Here is a 22,124-nt window from a genome sequence, read left to right as displayed (position 1 = left end):
CAGCCATGGCCCATTTGTAATGACAATCTGTGCCTCTAACGATGCCCTCAGACACTGCCCATTCATTGGCTGACGTGACCTACGTGTATGTGTGCCCATTGGTGTGTTTGTGTGCACCGTGAATCGTATGATCCCAGGATACTTAGCACTTAAAATGTCAATTCTAAGCCAATGGCACATACTACTCAAAATCGTCCCCAGAATCTTATTTATACTCCACAATCTTGCAACTGATTCAGTGACATCTAGGAAGTGCTGAATGGAAAGTGAAAGTAATTGCCTGCCTTCTCCCTGTGCCTGAGGCCCTATCTCTATGCCTGACAGTGACAGGTCCCCTTACATATCTGATATTAAACAGTGAAACAACTGGGGGGGCACAGCTTTCCTTCCTGTATATATTGAAATTGTCTAACAATGGTCATACAGTATGTCCTTTGTACTTTCAATTATATTCATACCCTGAACCCCAGCTCTGACCTTTTATATCTGACCTCCGCCAGCTTCTTTATTCCATCGTATCTTCATTTTGGCAATTTCCCAGCCCCTGTAAGTCCCTCTGGCTCTCGTCATGCGTCACTTATGTAGCATATTCCATTAATCCTTATCTCTCCGTCCCAGTAGGAATGGCAAATAGAAATATTTCTAGTGCATCAATGCGGCTGTGAAGGCCTCAGAATGGGATAAAAGTGCATTAACCTTTACTGTCCGGTGCCTAAACTTAGTGAAATTAGATTTTCTTTAAAGGGGAGCTAAAGAGTCCCGATCATGAAGCTCATGTCCGATATATTTATGGCATATGACTGTTGCGCCCATACAGCATCCCACGATGCACAAACTTACCTTCCTACCAGCCCTATCCCTTTGACCCCAGTACTTGATGCCCATGGGCACTAGTGACCTATAGTCCATAGTGGTGCACCAGGAATGTACTTAGCCCCCAAAAAAGTAACAGGAAGGTGCCACACTGGTGGAACCCAGAAGGTAAGGTGCCGTGCCATAAGGGTTTACCAGCTCTGAGTTGGCTTATACCATTATACACAACGGAAATAATGAGTTGCACATTTGCCTGAATTAGTGTTGGACTGGAGTACCCGGGACCCACTGGAGAACCTGGCCTCAAGGGCACACCAACCTGGTTGCAGCCAATACCCCTGCAGTGCCACAAACACCCTGGGAACCCCCCCATACTGCTGCGCCCCTCACACAAGAAAAAACAGTTAGTAGATGACAAGAGAAAAGAGATGGGACTAGTGGGCAAGTCCAACCCTGGCCAGAATTCTGTCTGTGCAATTCAGAGAGATTCCCAGACCAGTTTTATTTATTTTTTTTAAAAATAGTCCCAAGCCCCCTTACATTTTGCCACCCTCCCAGTGAATGAGGCTTCCCTTGTTCTTTAAATGATTATATAAATGTGCAAGCTTTGTGCTTTCGTACAGGTCATGGAATTCCAAGGTGACTTCTAACATCCTATTCCTCATAATACACGACTGTCAGCGAATCATGTGACACAAATGACATCACTAAACTCTGATGATAATTAATGACATCACCAAACACTATTTTATTGGCTTTTCTGGCCTCTTGTGCATCATAGTACAAGTCTGTAACTAGGGAGGCACCGAACCCTCTGTTTCAGTATTCAGGCGAATCCCCGAATCCTTGAGCCAAATACCAAACTGAATCCAAACCAGGAATTGGAGGCAGTAAATGAAGGGGGAAATGCTGGCATTTGTGGCAAATTGTTTTTATTGCCTATGTTATCTAAACAATTTGCCACACACGCCAGCATTTCCCCCTTCATTTACTGCACTTCCGGTTCTGTTTTATTACATAGGGTTCCGATTCGATTCAGCCAAGCTCTTGGATTTGGCCAGATCCTACTAAAAACAGCTTGAATTAGGGATAGGTGCATCCCTATCTGTAACAATCTTAATAGTAACAAATGCATCATTTTGTTGCCCATTACACTCTCTTTTATCCTTGTTATTCAAAAGGGAGAAAAAAGCCATATTAATGTGAGACAATTTTACAGTTCCTAATGGCCTTGGGAAACCGGGCAAAATAAAAGCCCTTGCGCTCTCCTGTGCGATACATAGGCCGATAGAGAATGATTACAGATTATATCACATTCTCCCTGACATTGTGTTTGCCTAACAGTGTTCTGGATGCTATCAGTCGGAAACCTCCGAGACGCGCTATTGTCTTCTGCGTGTAATGATATCATCTACAAATCCTGAGGAGAATGGCTGGAGGAAGGCTAACTCTCATGCAGAACTATATGCCCTGCATACTTATGGCTTTATGGGGGGAGAGGGGGAACATAGCGGCAGAGAAAGTCCCTTCCAATACTAATAGCATCATCCCTGTAGGATGTATAGGATCATACCAGCTGCTTTATACTCTCTTCCATTAGTATGGGCAGCAGCAGCAGCGAAAATGGCTTTTGTCTTCTCCTGTAATCGAATCCTGGTGTGCATTACTTGTTTATAAAAATTATATATATATATGTATGTATGTATAACTTTATTTATAAAGCGCCACAAGGGTACGCAGCGCTGTACAGTCTTACAATATACACAATTACACACAGGGAGGACAAGTGATATAATAAATAAATACAATAAATACATATATGTATATATATATAAGTGCCCTGTGGTATGAGACACAGTAGGAGGGAGGTCCCTGCCCCGTAGAGCTTACAATCTAAATGGTTGGGTAACATACAGGCACAAACTGGAAGGTAAGAGGCACCAGGTATGGGCATTTGCCCTAAAGCGCAGGACTGGACAAAATATATATATATATATACAGTATATATATACATACAGTATATCACTTCAACATGCAGCACAGCAGTAAAGTGTGACTGAAGTTTATCAGAGCACAGGTTGCATGGCTGTGGCACCCTGGGAAATGAAGAATATGGTTTGGAACAGTTCCCTAAGCCCCGCCCCCTGTTCCCCTGCTGATCTGGCTGGCTACTTTGTGACTGAAATAAAATGTAACAGTAGTCGCCTGTCCTCCGCCTTCAGCCTGCATCCACCCAATCCCACAATTCCCTGCTGCACACGTGATGTCAATAAGGAAAGGAACATCCCAGTGCAATGCATTGTGGGTTATGTAGTTCCTGCATGCTGTCTGTAAACTGTGGAGAAGTTGTTACAATTTGTAACATCGATGTTTTAGTCCCTCCTCCCCTGCCAGGATTTCAAATGAGGCAGAAAGAGTAGAACTGTTTTGCAGCTGGATTTCAGCATATAAAATGGTATTTATTCCTACTTTTGAGGGAACAGATTACAGTGATAGGTATATTAGGGGTTTCTGTGTTGTGTGTGGCTCTTTAATATAGAGAGAGCTGTAAAGTTGTGGCATTCCCTCCCTAAAGTGGTTGTACTGGCGGATACATTCAGTAGCTTCAAGGAAGGGTTGGATGCCTTTTAGTAAGCGAGGCACAGGTATTACTGGGCAGTAGTGATTTAGGGAGTGAGGTTGAAGTGACGGATGCCTTGTCTAAGCCACAACCCCTCATTAAGGAGCCCTTTATCCTGGGCAGGGGCCGCGGCACAGAGAGGCACATTTGTAGCCCTGAAGTCCCTGCTGTACCCAACCCTGACGGCTGGCACGGCCTCTAATAAAGTGCGTGATGTGAGACATCGGGGAAGGCTGTTCTGCTTCTTTTATCCCCTTTCTCTGCCTTGGGAACAAAATAATGAACTCATTACAGAGCAGCTCAGATGAGGCCTGACATCGCTACCTGATTAAGAGCTCACACTTTTTTTTTTCTAATACACACGGTTATCTCTCATGGGAATTATTGGCTGGCCTTGTTTTTTTTGTAGCGCAAAAGGGGCCCCGAGAGGAAGGATGGATACATTATATATAAATATAAACAGTTTGCAGCTGGTCTTTATTTTTCTTTGTGCTCTAATAATTTAATTTTACCTATTGTTCTGTGGCTAGGTGGGATTTTAATCCGTTATTTGGTAAAGGAGAACTAAAGCCTAACTAAAGAAGTAGACTAGAAATGTTATACATTATGTTTTGTGCTTCTGTACCAGCCCAAGGCCCCCACAGCCCTTTAGCAGGGAAGATCTGTGCCCCCAAAGATGCCCCAGTAGCCCCCCATCTTCTTTTCTGCCGATTCCCTGCCCATACTCTGTGCTGCTGGCACTTACCTGAGCTTAGGGGCCCACTCACACTATACTGTATATATAGAATATAAATGGCACAATATACTGTATATATAGAATATAAATGGCACACTATAGGGTGTATATATAGAATATAAATGGCACACTATACTGTATATATAGAATATAAATGGCACACTATACTGTATATATAGAATATAAATGTCACACTATACTGTATATATAGAATATAAATGGCACACTATACTGTATATATAGAATATAAATGGCACACTATACTGTATATATAGAATATAAATGGCACACTATACTGTATATATAGAATATAAATGGCACACTATACTGTATATATAGAATATAAATGGCACAATATACTGTATATATAGAATATAAATGGCACAATATACTGTATATATAGAATATAAATGGCACACTATGCTGTATATACAGAATATAAATGGCACACTATGCTGTATATACGGAATATAAATGGCACAATATACTGTATATATGGAATATAAATGTCACACTATACTGTATATATGGAATATAAATGGCACAATATACTGTATATATAGAATATAAATGGCACAATATACTCTATATATAGAATATAAATGTCCCTCTCCCTAGCACTCCCTGCCAGCAGTGGGGTGGGGAGAAGGAAAACTCCCTCCTAAGTTTTTTTTCCCAATGGGGGGCCTGTCCCACAGTAGTTATGGCATTAGTGTATTGTGTATAAAAGGTATAGGAAAATTAGATTGTAAGCTCCACTGGGGCAGCGACTGATGCAATTACAATAAAATAACTAAACAATCACAGTCAATTCTTTTTTATTTGCTGGGGTCAGTGACCTAACAACCCAACAGGGCTTTTTAGCTGCAGCTTTGAAATCGACAGAAGAGTAATGCCAATTGCTTTACAAAAATACATACAAAACAAATAAAGGAGACCAATTGCAAATTTGCTTAGAATAGGTCCAGATACTAAAAGTCAATTTAAAGGTGAGATTCTATTTAAAAACAAAGTGGTTTGCTGTAAATGAATAGTAGGTGGGAAGTGGAGTTTATCCACCGTCGTATAGTCGGATTCCCAGCAGGGATTGCGGCTCATTGCCACGGAATAGCTTGGGCGGCCAGCAATAGATGTGAAATGACATCAGCCCACAGTGACTTGCATGTAAGATAAGCCAATTTGTACAACCTATAATCTATACAGTTAATCACGCCTGTCCGCCCCTTACCTAATGGGAGAGGTGATGCACACGCTGTGCCTCGCGTGATCTGCACATATTGTTGCCAAAGGCACGATTACTGTTCCGTCCTGCTGCCCCCATCCCTTCCCTGCTGTTACGCCACATTGTAGGGTACCACTTGTCCTTACCTGAACCGTGGAACAGCTTCCCATACAGAAACCAGCCAGAGCCGCACTTTGGAAATGGGGCCTGCCTTGTGCTTCTGTCATTAGTGAAATATACATGTAATTAGCACCTGAAAACAGTAATTGTGCCTCCGGCGTATGTGTCTGCGGCGAATATACAGTTCTATCAGCCTCCTGTGCTCTTATATTCTGTGGCTGGTGATGGATGCTGTGTATTAATCCACTTGTACTATATATCCCCAGCATTTCATACTATTGATTTTTATAGTTCCCAAGAGTCATAAATAACCAGTACAATATATAAATATACTGTATATAATATATATATGAGATAATGCAGCCTGCTGCGGTTAAAGGGACAGAAGTGCACATAGTTTGGTGTACCTGCTTTTAGGGTGAAGACACATGGAGCTACTAGTAGCAGCTACTTTTTCATGGCTACTAAACACCAGAAAATACCCTGCCATAGACAATAGTGTGAATTGCCTCGGCTAAAACACATGTAGAGACAATTATCAGTAAGGGCTCTGGCACACGGGGAGATTAGTCCCCGCGAACTACCATCCCACCGGCGAACATGTAAGTCGCTGGTGGGATGGTACACGCTGCGCAGGCAATTTTGGCAAATCGGCGAAGTTGCCTCGCGAGGCATTTTCGGCGATTTGCAGAAATGCGCCGCCGCGTGTGCCATCCCACCGACGACTTACATGTTCGCTGGTGGGATGGCAACTCAGGGAGATTAGTCGCCCGCGAACAGGGAGATTTGTCGCGGGCGACTAATCTCCCCGTGTGCCAGAGCTCTAAATGATCAGCATTGTCTATTTTAGTAGCCACGACAAGTAGCTGCTACTAGTAGCTCTGTGTGTCTTTACCCTAAAGGTGGCCACACACATCGGTCGCACGAAAGATCATTCAATCGGCCACTAACGTTCAGGGCTGAAACGGCAGATAAGGAGGTAGAAACAATAGGATTTCTACCTCCTTCTGCCGATTCAGCTCTGAAGGCAGATTTTGCTAAGGCGCTTCTTTGGTGCCCGATCAAAATCTTTTAACCCGCCCGATCGCCGACTTGCCATACACACACTGAATATCGTACGAAACGAGGTTTTTTACAATATTATCGGTGTGTGTATGGCCAGCTTAAGGGCAGTGGTTCCCAAACTGTGGGGCTGGTTCACTGGAGCAGTCGCTGGCAAGGTGCGGGGGTGATTGCCGAATAGGGTGCCAATTAGGGTGGGATTTGGGCTCCAGTGCCTGTTTGCGGTTCTATATACCCCTGGAAGCTTGGCATGGAGGTCATATAGAGGGGATTGAGGAATGAGCACTTACTTTCTGTTGCATGTGTTGGTATGGAACCTGTATGTTTGATTCATACGCTCTACTGATTTACAGCCCTAAGCAATATGTTGGAACTTTATAAATATGTATGTAAAAAAATAACTATGATTTATAAAGGAATGTTCTCATGTATGTGTAACTAGGGTTACTACCCGGCCGGTGTTTGACTGGCTCAGTCGGTAAATCACCAGCTAGGGCCGGAATTACAAACTTGTAATACCCTATAAATCCCTCCCTTCCCTGACCCTCTCTGCTGCTAGATTACCCCTTATAAGGGTAGACCCACCTATACCCCATACATTTCCCCACCTAGTCCGTCCATCCCCCCCCATTATGTCATAGTCCTGCCCCATATGACATCACCGCCTACCTAAGTCAGGGCAATAAAGAGGAGCTTGGGCTCGGAGAGAACATTGTGGTGCACCAATCACAAGCCCTGCAATTCCAGGGTTATGAAACTGGCCAACAGACTTGTAGGACTAAAGCTGGCCATACACATAAAGTTTACCAGATCCCGATTTTTGCCCAATTTGCCACCTACCTGCAGGGTCAAAACAAGCTTATCCAATCCTTTGGCCCCTAGGCTAACAATTGAATCATAAAAGAGGCCATTGAAGTGAACAGAGGGGCAATTCGAAACGGTTTAGACAACCTCCCAGCCACAAAATCGCTCTAGATTGCCCCATGTGCCCTTAGTGCCAGTATGGGAGAGAAGCAGCATCGCTGTTTATACGGAGCTTAACCCTTTGTGTGCTGAGTAGGAGGCTGCCTCTCACTACAGAACAAGCTAATTGCCAACAAGCAAAACCTTTGATACAATCCCAGCTGCACAGGACACAGCTGCGCACAACTTAATTACATATTTTAAAATAGTTACTTTGCTAAATAGGCCTGGGCCGCTCCGGCCTGTGGGGTCCATTAAGGGCTCAGTGACAGCTGACGTTAAGGTCGAAGTGTAAAACTCCTAGAAAAAGACGCAAAGGTACAAAGACCATGGAAAATGATATCTCAGCTACTGTTCTACGGAACTTATTAGATGGAAATTTGACTGGAAAACTCAATCAGGTGTCCATCCCATGGACTACAACTCCCAGCATGCCAGTGTTCAGATGCAGAAGGCCGGAGATGCTAGGGCGCGTTTACCAGCTGGGGTGGCAGGGCTAGGCAGGGGCACAATAATAGCCATATTCACTATAATAAGCCCTGTGCTTGACAAAGGCCCAAGGCCCTTAACCCCAATATGTTGTATTTTCAGGTACCAAACACTCAGGGGTTTATCCCTCACTCTGGTGTGTCAGTATTGTCTATGTTGTACTCCAACTCCCTGCCAGGGCCCATCTAGCAATACCATCCTTGCTGCTGGTTAAACCCAAGCAAAGGAGCAGACCAATAACGTCGGGCGACAGGGCGGAGCTAGGGCATATTTATAGATGTTATAATGTCGGGCAGGGTTACCTCTGGCATGCAACTGGGATTTTGGAATCGGACAGGTGGCAGCCCTAGGCCCATCCCTAAATCTAATGGCACAACTGGCACATCCTTTGCTGGCATTTTTATTCCATTGGCAAAATATTACACATACATCCCAACATTTGAAAGTCCAGAACCATGACAATTTAGACCCCTGACCCACCTTGACATATTGCCCATTTGCCCCTAATCTGCCCAAAGCTCCTCTCATTTCACTAGAAGCCCCACCCCTTTTCCATTGGACCATTGGGAGTTATGGAAATTCCGCTGCCCACCCAATACTGCCTTCTGCCATGCCCTCTTCACCTCTTGTATCGGTTATTGGTTGCTTTATATGTTACTCTGTATGTCCAATGTATGAAACCCACTTATTGTACAGCGCTGCGGAATATGTTGGCGCTTTATAAATAAATGTTAATAATAATAATTTACTCAAGTGCCAAATTTCAACCTGAAATCTGCCAAGGAAGGTGCTAGTAAAGTGAAGGCAAGAGCCAAAGGCTATACTAGGTGGGTCCTGGCTTGTCTCTACTGGCATAGGATCTTCCATGTAAAATAGGCCCTGGCATTTCAAGTACCAAGAGGCCCAAACAGCCCCCCAGCCCAATAAATAGTGAGTGACTATGGCATCTTACAGCAGCCCCTCTGGCATTTCAAGTACACAGAGGCCCAAACAGCCCCCCCAGCCCAATAAATAGTGAGTGTCTGTGGCACCTTACAGCAGCCCCTCTGGCATTTGCCAAACCCACAGATTGCCAGTCCGGGCCTGGCCTTGACTACTACAAAGTCGGAGGTAAAGACTACATGCTAAGTGCAGCATCTGGAGGTGCAGGAGGATCAGGATCTCCCACCTGGAGGTTGGAAAAGATAAAAGGGGGGAGCAGCAATGCAGATTTTTAGGGTCGTAATGGCACTTTCCTATTAAAGCTTCCTCAGATTTTGCTTCACAAAGAGCTCTACCTGGGCACAAATGCTCACATTCCCGGCGAGCGTCTGTCTTTTATGTCACAATCAAAACAACTTTTCGAGCCCTTGTGCTGCCTTTGTGCGTTGCGTTAGAAGCCACACAATAGCTGTTTTTCGTTACCGCGTGAGTGACAATCGCAGGGTCGCTGTAGCGGAAACTAAACGAGGGATACGGGAAATTGCCTGTTGGTGAGGTGCCAGAAAAGAATGGGCTTTTATTCAATCCAGATCTGAAGGTACTCGGCTGTGTTGTAAAAAAAAAAAATGTTTTTATTGATTGCTGTCACAATGGATTTAGGAGAACAGAGCGCTAAAAATCTATTTTTCAAAAATGTTTGATGTAGAAAAGCGCATGGCGAAATCCGGCTTTTTCCTGTGCTCCACATTTGCTCTAATTTCTTTTAAATGATTAAATACATACCGTCCTATTATATAAAACCGGTCTGGTCCGTTTCTATCGGATTTGTATAGATTGTAAGCTCTACGGGGCAGGGACCTCCATCCTCTTGTGTCTTTGACTCTTAACTTATTGCAACTGTATCTTTTATTTATTTGTATTTATTGTTATACTGCGTATTTATCTATTATTATCTTAAGGTGGCCATACACGGACCGATTTTTTACTTACAAACGACCGATTCCCGAACGATCCGATGCTATCGTTAAGTTATCGTATAGTTGGTGGTGTACGAACGATCGTCGGCCCACTAAACGAGCCGACATTATCGTCCCCAAAATCGATCGGCCAGGTTTAAAAATTTTGGTCGTTTAACGATAAAATCTGCCAGTTGGTGTGAGTGTCAGACATTTGTCTTTCAACGATTGTTCTCTGCGCATGTCACGATTGCCAGCAACGACATCGATCGTACGTAGATTTACGATCGTAGGTATTTTACGATAATGATGCGACAAAATCTTTCCCGAATTATCGTTGCCCGTGGATGGCATATCGTATGGGAACTCGATCGCCATACGATCGTTTGTCGATATAATCGTTCATCGCACAACGAGCGAAATCGCCTCGTGTATGGCCACCTTTAATAACCCCCTGTTCGTATTAATGTATTCTACTGTACAGCGCTGCGTACATAAGTAGCACTTTATAAATAAAGATATACATACATACATTTGGGACTATTATTATTATGTCATAGGTTTTTCTTGAGTGGTTTCAGTCTCTCCCCCTTTTAACTGCGGCTTCTATTAGCAGATGTCTGGTGACCCAGTGCTTGTGCCTGTTGGCAGTCAGGCTTGTAGCTAAAAGTAGCTCTGGTCGGAACTTTAATCAGCTCTACAGCTAATGAAACAGCGCCGTCCCCAAGAGATCCGGGGCCTGGGATGACATTGGCAGATGCTTTCAAACTAAAGTAACTGGGGTTGCATTTGCGGCTCTGTCATACCCCCCCCCCCAAATTTGCTGTAACTTCATTAAAGGCCATTTGTTTGCCATCTTGGATTTCCTTCTATGATTTTGTTGACTCCCTCGATGAAGCTTAGATTTTAATTAGTACCTTCAGCTTATGCTATTGCAGGACCATGGAGAATTTAGGCTGATGCCACACACAGCGTTTTTACGCTGCGTATTTTCTCAGCCTCAAAAAACCACACAAGCCACACAGCCCCTGACTATGGCGTTTTTCAGCCTAGTACTGGTGACGTAGCAAATCCCGTTTCCATGGTGCTAATAGTGCAAAATAGTAAAAAACTGCCTTTGTGTATACATAGGAATAGCTTGCTGTGCAAATACTGGCGTATTTCGGCCAACGCTTGAAACATCTGTGCTAAGGCGTTTTCTAGCGTATTTACGCTTTGTGTGGTTTGCCTAGAGTCTTTTCAAGTTATTTCGATGGATGATGATATCGGGGGTTTTTCAGCCGCTGAGAAAATTAGAAAATACGCAGCGTAAAAACGCCACGTCTGGCATCAGCCTTATGCATGTGATTTAACTGGGATTTGATGTCTCAAACCCTGTATGGGAAGAAACAAGGGGATGTCTGGTAGATGCAAAATAGTTCTAATTAGAGAGCAATCATTTTCAAGCCATGCCATTGAGGAGAACTTGTAAATTGACTTAAAGATCACTCAGATCACCCAACCAAGACACTTAAAAGGGTTTGAAGGAGCCTGAAACATGTTGTGTTTGTAGTTGAAAATAAAGCCTTTTATAAGCAGGAATTCTGCGATTGGTGCTCTCCTCTGTGTATATTAGCTCACCCAACCTGCTTCAGCGCAACACTACAGGCTTTGCTTTGTGTAACAGTTCTAAAATAAAATTATGTTTTGCTCAGAAAATTGTCAGCTCCTACTGCCGGGCATGACAAGCTGAATGATTGTATCTGATTGGCTGTGGTTAATAGAAACTCTCCATTAAATAGGGACATCTGATGGTGCAGAACTGAGTGTCTCCTTCATACAAGCCGGATTAGACTGCTCCTTTCAGACCAGGTCCTGTCCCTAATTAATCAACCCTCTTCCTATTGTCTTCACCCTAAGCACCCCTTATCTGCAGCCCCCCAGTCTTATCAATATCACATTTTAAGAGGTTTAGGATGCTACATGGTCATTCTTGCTGATCATCATCTTCTATATCTTCTATAATTTATCGGAATACATATCAGCCTTTTCTTATATGCATTAATGGATTCTAAAATAGTAAGCATTGATCTTTCTACTGACTGCAGTTGCTGCTCAGAAACTCAGTCTGAAAACAAAATTAGAATAAACTGGGAAATTATTTGTATATACTCGAGTATAAGCCTAGTTTGTCAGCACCCAAAATGCGCTGAAAAAGTCACCCTCGGCTTATACTCGAGTCGGGTGCCATGGGTCCCTCCAGACTAGCACCCTCTGTCCTTTGTGTACAAATTAGGCCACCTGCAACCAGACCCTCCAGTGCCTATTGTTTTTGTTGACCCTCTTCTCCACTTACAGAGCTAGTTTACTGTTTTTCTTTGAAATAAATATTGAATAACATATACCCCACTGATGCCTCAATTAATGTAATTTTATTGGTATTTATTTTGATTATTAAAACTTAGCAGTAGCTGCTGCATTTCCCACCCTAGGCTTATACTCGAGTCAATAAGTTTTTCCAGTTTTCTTAGGTAAAATTAGGTACCTCGGCTTATATTCGGATCGGCTTATACTCGAGTATATACAGTATTATTTATATAGCGCCATCAAGTCACGTAGCGCTTTACAGAATAAAGGGGTACAAAAGACATAACGGTTAACGTACATATAGACGATTCACAAAAATGGTTTATGGGGATCGGAGACACTAGGGGCAGGGCCCTGCTCGCAAGAGCTTACATTCTAAAAGACTGAATACATCGTCTGGGTGCTGTATATGCTTATGTCTGTACAGTATTTCTATGCTGGGTGGGAGAATGTGTTTTTGAGGCACCCTATGAAGCCTCCCTCCTCCCCTTAGAGACAATGCATAATGCAGAGCTGCACAGATTTCCCAAATTCAGTTTTATGCAGAAAGTGCCACCTGTTTGCTCCGGGGAGGGGGGTGATAACCAACATGTAGCTACTGATTACATTTTTATTTAATGGAATTTAGCTTGCAAATGAATTATAAAGCACTTCAGTGCTAACAGGGAGAGTAGGCTATGGTTGAATGAAGGGGGGTCCATCTCTATGTAGTGGTTAAACAGCCTGATAGAATATCCCAGAGCTTCCCACGCTCTCAGCCGATTGCAAAGGGAAGATTCATGGCCGGAGATAGGATGGTGTTTTTATCAGCTGCTGTCTCAGTGGCTCCGTGTCTGTTGCTTCAATTACAGATTCTAGGTACAGTCAGGGCCAATGTTAGGGAAGGGCATTTGTACTGGGCCCCCCAGCATTTTATTAATGATCAATCACATGCAGTAGGTGTCTCTGCACTGGTATATATGGGGTGCCGGCTTGCCCTACTCTTGCGTGAGCAGCCAATTAGCCCCTGTGGGGACCCAAATCATCGCTGTCACCTGATATGTGCTCATTCAGTTCCAATGGGCTGGGGGCCATCTCAGGATTTTCACATCTTGGGGCAGATAAAGATATTTGTGCATGTGTGTACTAGGTACAGATGATTGGGTCGGACTCAAAATAAGTGTATATGTGTGTATTGTATATAGCGCTGCTTGTATACATAGTGCTGTACATTAAAACAATACATAATAGGACAGACAGTAAACAATACAATGACATTATTTAAATAAACACCATTACATTTAAGTGTAAGTGCTGAGACAAGAAGTAGGAGGTCAGTGTCCTATAGAACTTACTATATAAGTAGGTGGGTGACTTACAGACACTAGGGGAGCATAGGCAGAGGATCATTTTTATATTTGGGGTGGCTAACTAAAGACATTTCTACACAGATTCTTTCATAGTATCCCAGTTGCATTCCTGATACCCCACAACACATGGCAGGATAAAGTCAGTACCAATTTAATTTAAAATACTTATATATCATTTTGCAGGGTGAATATAGTTTCAGTTTTATATAAAATAACCCCAGAAGACATGACAAGATCAAAACAGTGTCAGTTCCATATGAAATTCCCCCAGAAAACATCATAGCAGGTCTGAACAATGAGTCAAAATAGCCCCTGACATTCCAAGTAACCAGAGGCCCAAACAGCCCCCCCCCCCCCAGCCCAATAAATAGTGAGTGTCTATGGCATCTTACAGCAGCCCCTCTGGCATTTCAAGTACCCAGAGGCCCAAACAGCCCCCCCAGCCCAATAAATAGTGACTGTCTATGGCATCTTACAGCAGCCCCTCTGGCATTTCAAGTACACAGAGGCCCAAACAGCCCCCCAGCCCAATAAATAGTGAGTGTCTGTGGCATCTTACAGCAGCCCCTCTGGCATTTGCCTGACCCACAGATTGCCAGGCCTGTATTATTTATAGGGTGTAGACATGTATAATAACCCCCAGAACACATGGCAGGAGAAATGCAGAGCCAGCTCATGTTCTATCCTGTTTTTTGTAGGACAATTAATTGGCCTTCATTAAAGTCATGAAGTCCGGAGATGCAAACCGTACCATGATTAGATTCTATCCTTTGAGGGTAATATACACCTACCTAAGGGTTTGCCAAGGATTTGTATAGGTTGCTGGGCTGTGTTTTGTGGCTCACAGTGAGTGAAAGGCTAAAGTCTCAGCCCTCAGTATCAGCCCCCATTCCACTAAGCTCCTATTCTGCCAATGATCTTCTCTTGCTGAATCTGTGATATGCGACAGTTGCATTGCATCAGAATGCAGGCAGAATGACTGCAAACAAACATTTTGTATATCTATATATATATATAATTTATTCTTCAAAAATACAAATTTTTCATTTTTTTCCTGGTTGTTCGCTTTTTTTTAGTCTCGTCTGTGACACATGGTGTGACTGTAGCCGTGAGAAGCCCTATCTTCGGAAGCCCTAGCCCTTATTGTGGATATATTAACCTGCTATGACTTACATATGATGCTCTTCCCTCCAAACAAGGTAAGACTTGCCACTTTTCCCCTTTATAACGCACGGATAGTGGTGGCCATAATAGGGGTGGAGTTTAGCAGCACTTAAAGGAAAAGTGACACCAATGGATACAATGAGTCCTGTGTAAGAATTATACCCATTGTGTTATACAGAGCTTATCTGTTATCTGTGCCATTTAGCCATATTTCAACTTGAATGGCTGCCCCCATGGCTACACCAGTTTGACCAATGCAGGGCACCAGTACATTACATTTTAGATGCTTTAAAACACTTTCATTTTTTTACTTTACTCTTCCTATAAAGGGTTAAATGACCAACTTAAATGCTGCAGAACAGGCTAAATCATTAAAAAAAAAAAGGAAAATGATTATGATGAAACGTGAAAACAAAAGCACTTACTTGATCCCCCCTCCTTGGTTCCTCACAGTAAGTGTGGGTAAAGCCCCCCCGCCCCGTGTCTCCTCCTTATCTGTAAGCCTGGGGTACAAGCTGCTATTGGGGGACACATTGTTAGTCCAAGCAATATTTATTGGGCTTATGCTGAATATGGGTGTATAATGCTCTTTTAATATAGGGGAATATTTTCCTCATTCTTTCTCATGTTGTAGGCTGATTAACCACAAATTCCTCTGCCATTTGATGTTATACAGAGCGGCTTGTAGAGCTCCCAGGCTATCTTGAGGCCATACCAATTCCCCTGGAGAAGCCCTCCAGGCCCTTGGGCATCCAGACGGACAGCCCTGCTATATACTTTTAATATTGATCGGAAGCAACAATCCATCACTGCTGTTTCTAGATGTTGGTTTTGGCATGCTCGCTCAATAAAAAATGCATTTAGATAACTGAAGTGCTGCCTATCTGGCCAACATAGCTCTAAAGGAAAGAGACGGGAGATGCATTAAATATTCACCATAGGCAGTGAGCAACTTTGGTTTTTATGTTATATACAGTGTAACGTACAGGCACAACCATATGGCACCAATAGGGTAAAACAGAGGCTCATGGGGTAATTATATCTTAGTTGGGATCAAGTACAGGTTCTGTTTTATTATTACAGAGAAAAAGGAATCATTTAACCATTAAATAAACCCAATAGGGCTGTTCTGCCCCCAATAAGGGGTAATTATATCTTAGTTGGGATCAAGTACAGGTACTGTTTTATTATTACAGAGAAAAGGGAATCATTTAACCATTAAATAAACCCAATAGGGCTGTTCTGCCCCCAATAAGGGGTAATTATATCTTAGTTGGGATCAAGTACAGGTTCTGTTTTATTATTACAGAGAAAAGGGAATCATTTAACCATTAAATAAACCCAATAGGGCTGTTCTGCCCCCAATAAGGGGTAATTATATCTTAGTTGGGATCAAGTACAGGTTCTGTTTTATTATTACAGAGAAAAAGGAATCATTTAACCATTAAATAAACCCAATAGGGCTGTTCTGCCCCCAATAAGGGGTAATTATATCTTAGTTGGGATCAAGTACAGGTACTGTTTTATTATTACAGAGAAAAGGGAATGATTTAACCATTAAATAAACCCAATAGGGCTGTTCTGCCCCCAATAAGGGGTAATTATATCTTAGTTGGGATCAAGTACAGGTACTGTTTTATTATTACAGAGAAAAAGGAAATCAGTTTTAAAATTCTGAATTATTTGATTAAAATGGAGTTTAAGGGAGATGGGCTTTCCGTGATTCAGAGCTTTCTGGATAACGGGTTTCCAGATAAGAGATCCCATACCTGTACTAGATAAAGGTTGTTAGAACACTGGTTTAAGATCTATTGTCCAGAATGATTTGGCCCTGGGGTTTGCCAGATAGGCGTACATTCTGTAATTTGGGTGGCCGTGACTTATCTGTTTAAAAATCATTAATAAAATACATAAAATGAAAATGTTTTGCCACCAGTCTGGAACTGTGCGGCTTAGTTCCCATCAAGTACAAGCCCCTCTTTTATTATTACAGAACAAAGTGAAATCATTTAAAAAGCTTGCATTATTTGCCTATGGAGATGGACTTCCCGTAATCGGAAGATTTCTGTAGAACAGATCTGACACCTGTATATACATTAGGGACAATTAAATAGCTCACAGAGGCAAATGTATGATCGTTTGCTTGTTGCAGTGTTTTCCCTTCTATCTACAAAGGTGCTATTGACTTGGATTGCAGATTCTGCTTTGCACAGGATATCCATTGTTCTCAGTAGTGATGCACAACTACTTTGTTTTTAAAGTGCAAGACTCATTTAATATATGAGCCAAAGTAATCTCTGGGACCCATTGGGTCTCTCAGTGCCCCAGCGTCAATAGACTCAGTGCTTCACAACTTGGGTGAGCAAGCACCAGAACTGCCAGGCAGACTGTAAAAGTATTTGGTGCAACTGAATCCAATTTACAGCGATGCAAATGCAAAGTTGTGTCCATTTTAAAGACTTAAACACCCGTTGCAAGCGCAGTGCCACTGGATTCTGGGGGAAATACAGTGCAATTTGGGAAAAAACATGGCGGTTGCTTCTGAAAGTGCACTTTGCTCACTGTGTCTGGGTAAGTGAATGCGCCCTTGAGTGTTTAAATAAGAAAACCTAGTATTTTTATGAAAGTGATGTTGTATATTGGAATATTCACCTGGCTGAAATTGCTAAAGTGCCTGATATTTGTAATAGAAATATATGAAAACAGCCTTAATGGCCGCTCGCAGTTAGGAAATGTATTCTAGGGGAATAAAAATGAAAAGTGAGGACTATTTTGTTCCATTGTACCTAAGGTATCTGTAAATCAAACTCTTACGCGGAGTGCTGTATATTAAATGGCAGTGTGCTGGCAAGCTGTGTAGCCTTCCTATATGGGGACGGCTCTTTCCATTACTAGGTACTTGTATCATGCTATTTGGCTTCTTTCTCTACGCGCTTGTTTCAGTACGGAGAACTGCTGGTTTCATAGCTCAGATTCACCCTTATAATTCAGTCATTAATCCAAACTTGGACTCTTATTACACCCCATCAGGGCAAGGTATTGGAACATGGCTTCTGAGGGCGTGGGAGAAGGAAAGTACAGGTATAGGACCTGTAATCCAGAATGCTCAGGACCTGGGTTTTCCAGATAAGAAATCTGTATTAAATGTATGTTATATACGTTCACTTGCCCTAACCTCTGTATTGAGACTGAATATTGAAACATCTGTTGGAAAGTTTGAATCTGTGACTCCACAGGATCCAGGGTTCTACAAAACAGGGTAAAACTATCCAACCTGTTGTAACTATCCAATATCCCACAGTGACTGCCCCTTCTGCTGACGCCATCTGCCTTACTACACATATTATTATGAGCGCAGGAGGAAAACAAAGCACCCAAATGAACCTCACGCAGATATAGGGAGAACAAACAGGGCACAATGGAGCGCGAACACCTACTGCTCTGTTTGGGTTCTGCTGTTCTGTATTTATGAGCAGGAACATAGGCGCCTCCTCTCCAACCCCTATCTGTTGTTTTAAGGTGGCCATTCGTGGGCAAATTTAAGCCGCTGATTCAGTAGTTCCACCCCTGCCTAGGGCCAAATAACAAGATTAGTCCAATATCATCCGCCTTAGGTGGGCATATTGGGGGGAAGATCTGCTCATTTGGTGACCTTACCAAACAGGCGGATTTCATAGTGTATGGCAGCTTAACTTAAGGTGGCCATATACAGGAAGGTTATATATTTGGCCCTGGGGCAGTTGTTAAGACCAGGGCTGCCTTGGTGCAAAGCACAGATTTGCCTCAGACACAAGTGTTTATCTGAAACCTTTTCCTGTCTGAAATTGAACCCAGGAACCCCTAAGACAGCAATGCTAACCACTGCATCCCCATGATTCTCTTACCAACACATTGCAGACACTATATATACAGTATATATGCATATTTTTAATTGCAGCTTCTCTATGATACAACCCTCCCCAAAAAAGTCAGACTAATAGCGATGACCTTGTCGTTCTGTTCTGGTGTGTGTGATGGACGTGCCAGCATTACGTGCCCAGTGTAAGCTAAATGCCCTTCATGTAGCGCCATTGCCCAGGCTGCCTATTACACACAGCCGTCTTTAATTTCTGCTCCACCAAAAGAAAAGAAGAGGAGAGAAAGAAAGCATTTCCCTTTGAAGATGAGATGAAGTGTATTTCTTCCTACCCTGCTCCCTCTGGGCCGCGCTGAGCTAAAACACTGGCATTAATTAGGCTCCGAAGGACGGCGGCGCTTTCGCAGAAAAACATAATGCTTGGGTAGATATTCCGGATACGTTTAACACATTGTTGCTAGCAGTAATATAACCTACATAAGTACTTACCTGCCGAGAGGCAAACAAAGGGATCAAAGTCTGTTATGTGGATCTGGATAGGATGATATTCCAGCAGGGCTATGCACAAACATGGGCAAACTTTGCCTTAGCCTTGTAAGCCATAGCAGCCAATTAGATGTTTGTTTTCATTTGTTTCATTGCAATAGACTGTTAAAAACTAGCTGCTAATTGGTTGTTATGAACAGTGAGGTTCAGGCAAATGTTAACAAGTTAATCTTAACTAGCTAAAGACCGTGGATGACAAATGGAGCAAATTTGACGACCAATGCAGTGGGCCAAATTGTGATGATCCGATTATGTGACCCATGGGTCTGATTCTAACTGGGGGCAGGCCTGGACTGGGATCAAAAATAGGCCCTTGCCTTTTAAGTCCAATAAATAATAAATAGTGACTGTCTATGGCATCTTACAGCAGCTCCTCTGGCATTTGCCAGTCCGGGCCAGATTGGGGCACCTACTGATACCTGTCAGGAGAGGATTCCTCAACCAATGGTTACTTTTCTAACAGAGAAATACAATCTATATATACAAGTCTATATATGCTTATAGCCCCTTGCATATTGCAAAGGACATTGGGTTGCCACCTTGTATGGCTTTGAACCAGACAGCCTGGTTTTTGGAGGTCAAAACTGCCTGCCTATTTCTCCAAATACGGAAATCTGAACTGGACTTCACCTGATTGATGCGGTGATCGGCCAATCACCTATCACCACATCACAGTCCCGCCCACTTGATGTCAAGGCTCTGCAAGTACATCACTAGCTCCTCCCCAAAGATTCTGAAAGGTGGTGACCGTAAAAGGACATTTGGGAATGGACTGAAACATACAAAAAAAAAACCATGGCCTTGTGGACAGTCTGCATGTCGGGTTGCCATTTGGCTGGTATCATTGACTTGATGCCAATGTTTTTAATAGGGAAAAATGCAAAAATATAGGAATTTATTCCCAGAAAAGGTTGCAGTCACGCATTATGTGGACTGACTATATTTCTGTTTAAAGGGGAAATTAGCCTCACTGGCCACTAGGTTTTTCTAACAAGGGGAATTAAAATCAATAAATGAAGATTTGGTATCTAGGCGGCAGTTGCTGAAGGCAAACTTGCTCTGTCATCCAAATTGTGTAATTCCTGATCTCTCAGCAACATCCGGGCCAGAACCAGCTGTTTCCTACAAGTACAGAATCCTTTTAGGCAGGTGGTGTTGATTGAAGTTTTAATCTGTTTCCCACCTAAGCAATCACGGGCAGGCACCATCGGCAACAAAGAGCCTTGGCAAATTGCTCCAGATGAGCATTGGATTGTAGCAGTCGGAGGGGTTTCAATCAGATTCAGCATCAAAGCGGACGGGCCTTGAACTGGCGCTTTTTAACATTTAAAGCACTCGGCGCCTGCCTGGGAACAGAGGGTTTGGGGAGTGGGGAAATCTGAATGGCAAAGGCGTTTCAGGAATTTTAATGACTGGTCCTTCTTCCCTTGGCATTTGGGTGCTGGGATAATATTCAGCAGGAGGGTGGGTGCTCAGTGCTTCCCTGGCACAGGAAAGCCAGGCTGCCATTGGCTGTTTGTAGGTGGGGGCCGAGAGCTTTGACCCTCCAACTGTTGTTGTACTACAACTCTCACCATCCTACAAACACAACCACCACCAGAGGAGCGAAGGTGCCAGTCCCTAATTTATACAAATAGTCACATTCATTTGCAAAATGCAGCAAGAGGCAGAGCGCACAAACTGTATGTTGCACTTTGCACTTTGTGCATTCAGCAGCACTGTGGGAATCATGTGGATGAGCCCTTGGAACACCCCTAACTTGCCTGTGGCTCAGACGTGCAGGCTAGGGGTGCCAGCGATGCACAGGACAGGCCTGTAACCCTTGTGGCCGGCAGCACTACAGTCTGCACATTTTAATCTGTTAGAATTTTAATACCAAAGCCATTGCCCTGGACACAAGTGCTTTGAACATTAGCACTTAGCACCCAATTGGGGGGATTCTGCAACTAGGGTTGCCGGTATTAACTTGTCAATCTGCCCCCTGACCCGCCTCCAATCTGTCCTGATTTGCTCTGATACTCACTTAATTCAGTATTGTTTAACGGAGGCCATACACGGGCCGATTGTAGCTGCTGATATAGGCCCCTTAGACCGATTCGGCAGCTTATCAGGGGCAGGAACAAGGGGCCTGCCCGACTGATATCTGGCCTGAAATTGGCTAGATCTTGATCGGACACGTTAAAAGATTTAGTCAGAGTGGGGACCGCATCGGCTCGTTGATTCTGGCCCCAAACCGACTGCCCCATTGCTGTTGGTATTAGTCTAAATTTGCCCAATATCACCCACCCGTGGTGGGGATATCAGGAGAGGATCACTAAGAGAGCCAATCATGACGTGTATGGCCACCTTAAGCCCTTGCTGTCCTGACTCTGGCCCTTTAATGTCATAACTCCGCCCACTGACCTCCCACTCATGGCCCCACCCCTGCCCTGCTTGTACAGATTTTATAAAAAGATGGCAACCCTATGTGCAAGCCATGCTGCTGCTCCTCACTGCCTGTACTTACCTTTTTTGTGCTCCTATACAGGGGCCACATCTCTAGATGCATGGCAATGGCGCTCTGGGCCAAAATTCCGTTTTTTTTTTTTTTGCCGCTCATAGTAACTTTCAGGGCATTTCCTCCTGAGGCAAGTTTCTCAATAGGAGTGCCCCTGGACCCTGTTTTTAACCCCTTTTATCCAAGGGGAATAATAGATTAGGCTTGTGGCCAGGTATTTCCCCCCCCCCTTTGTCGTTCTACGTTGAAACCACAGATTGCCATTCTGGGCCTATTGGGGCTGTTTACTAGAAAGGAAGAAAAAAATGATATCAGAGGCACAAAAATAAATGCAAAATTGCTGCCTTATACGGGATATCGGATTCTACATTTGGGGCCACTTCCCCTTTAATTCTTTCCTTACCCATGGAATATACTTAAGGACCCCTGTCTTTGCTTTAAATGTAAAAATAAAGGGGAGGGAA

General features: G+C 43.3%; 1 protein-coding gene across 1 annotated transcript in view; it reads left to right on the top strand.

Moving 5' to 3' along the window:
• The window catches only part of gpr22l (G protein-coupled receptor 22 like), a 163,655-nt gene that overhangs the window by 15,696 nt on the left and 125,835 nt on the right, over positions 1–22,124 (top strand). The window contains exon 2 of the mRNA XM_004914098.4: positions 14,674–14,796. The gene's annotated coding sequence lies outside the window, so the exon portion shown is untranslated. The remainder of the gene's footprint in view (positions 1–14,673; positions 14,797–22,124) is intronic.

The sequence above is a fragment of the Xenopus tropicalis genome, chromosome 4, assembly GCF_000004195.4.
Source record: "Xenopus tropicalis strain Nigerian chromosome 4, UCB_Xtro_10.0, whole genome shotgun sequence".
NCBI classification, from domain to species: Eukaryota; Metazoa; Chordata; class Amphibia; order Anura; family Pipidae; genus Xenopus; species Xenopus tropicalis.
Note: the sequence above shows the minus strand (reverse complement) of the source record. Positions and strands in the feature narration are given on the sequence as shown.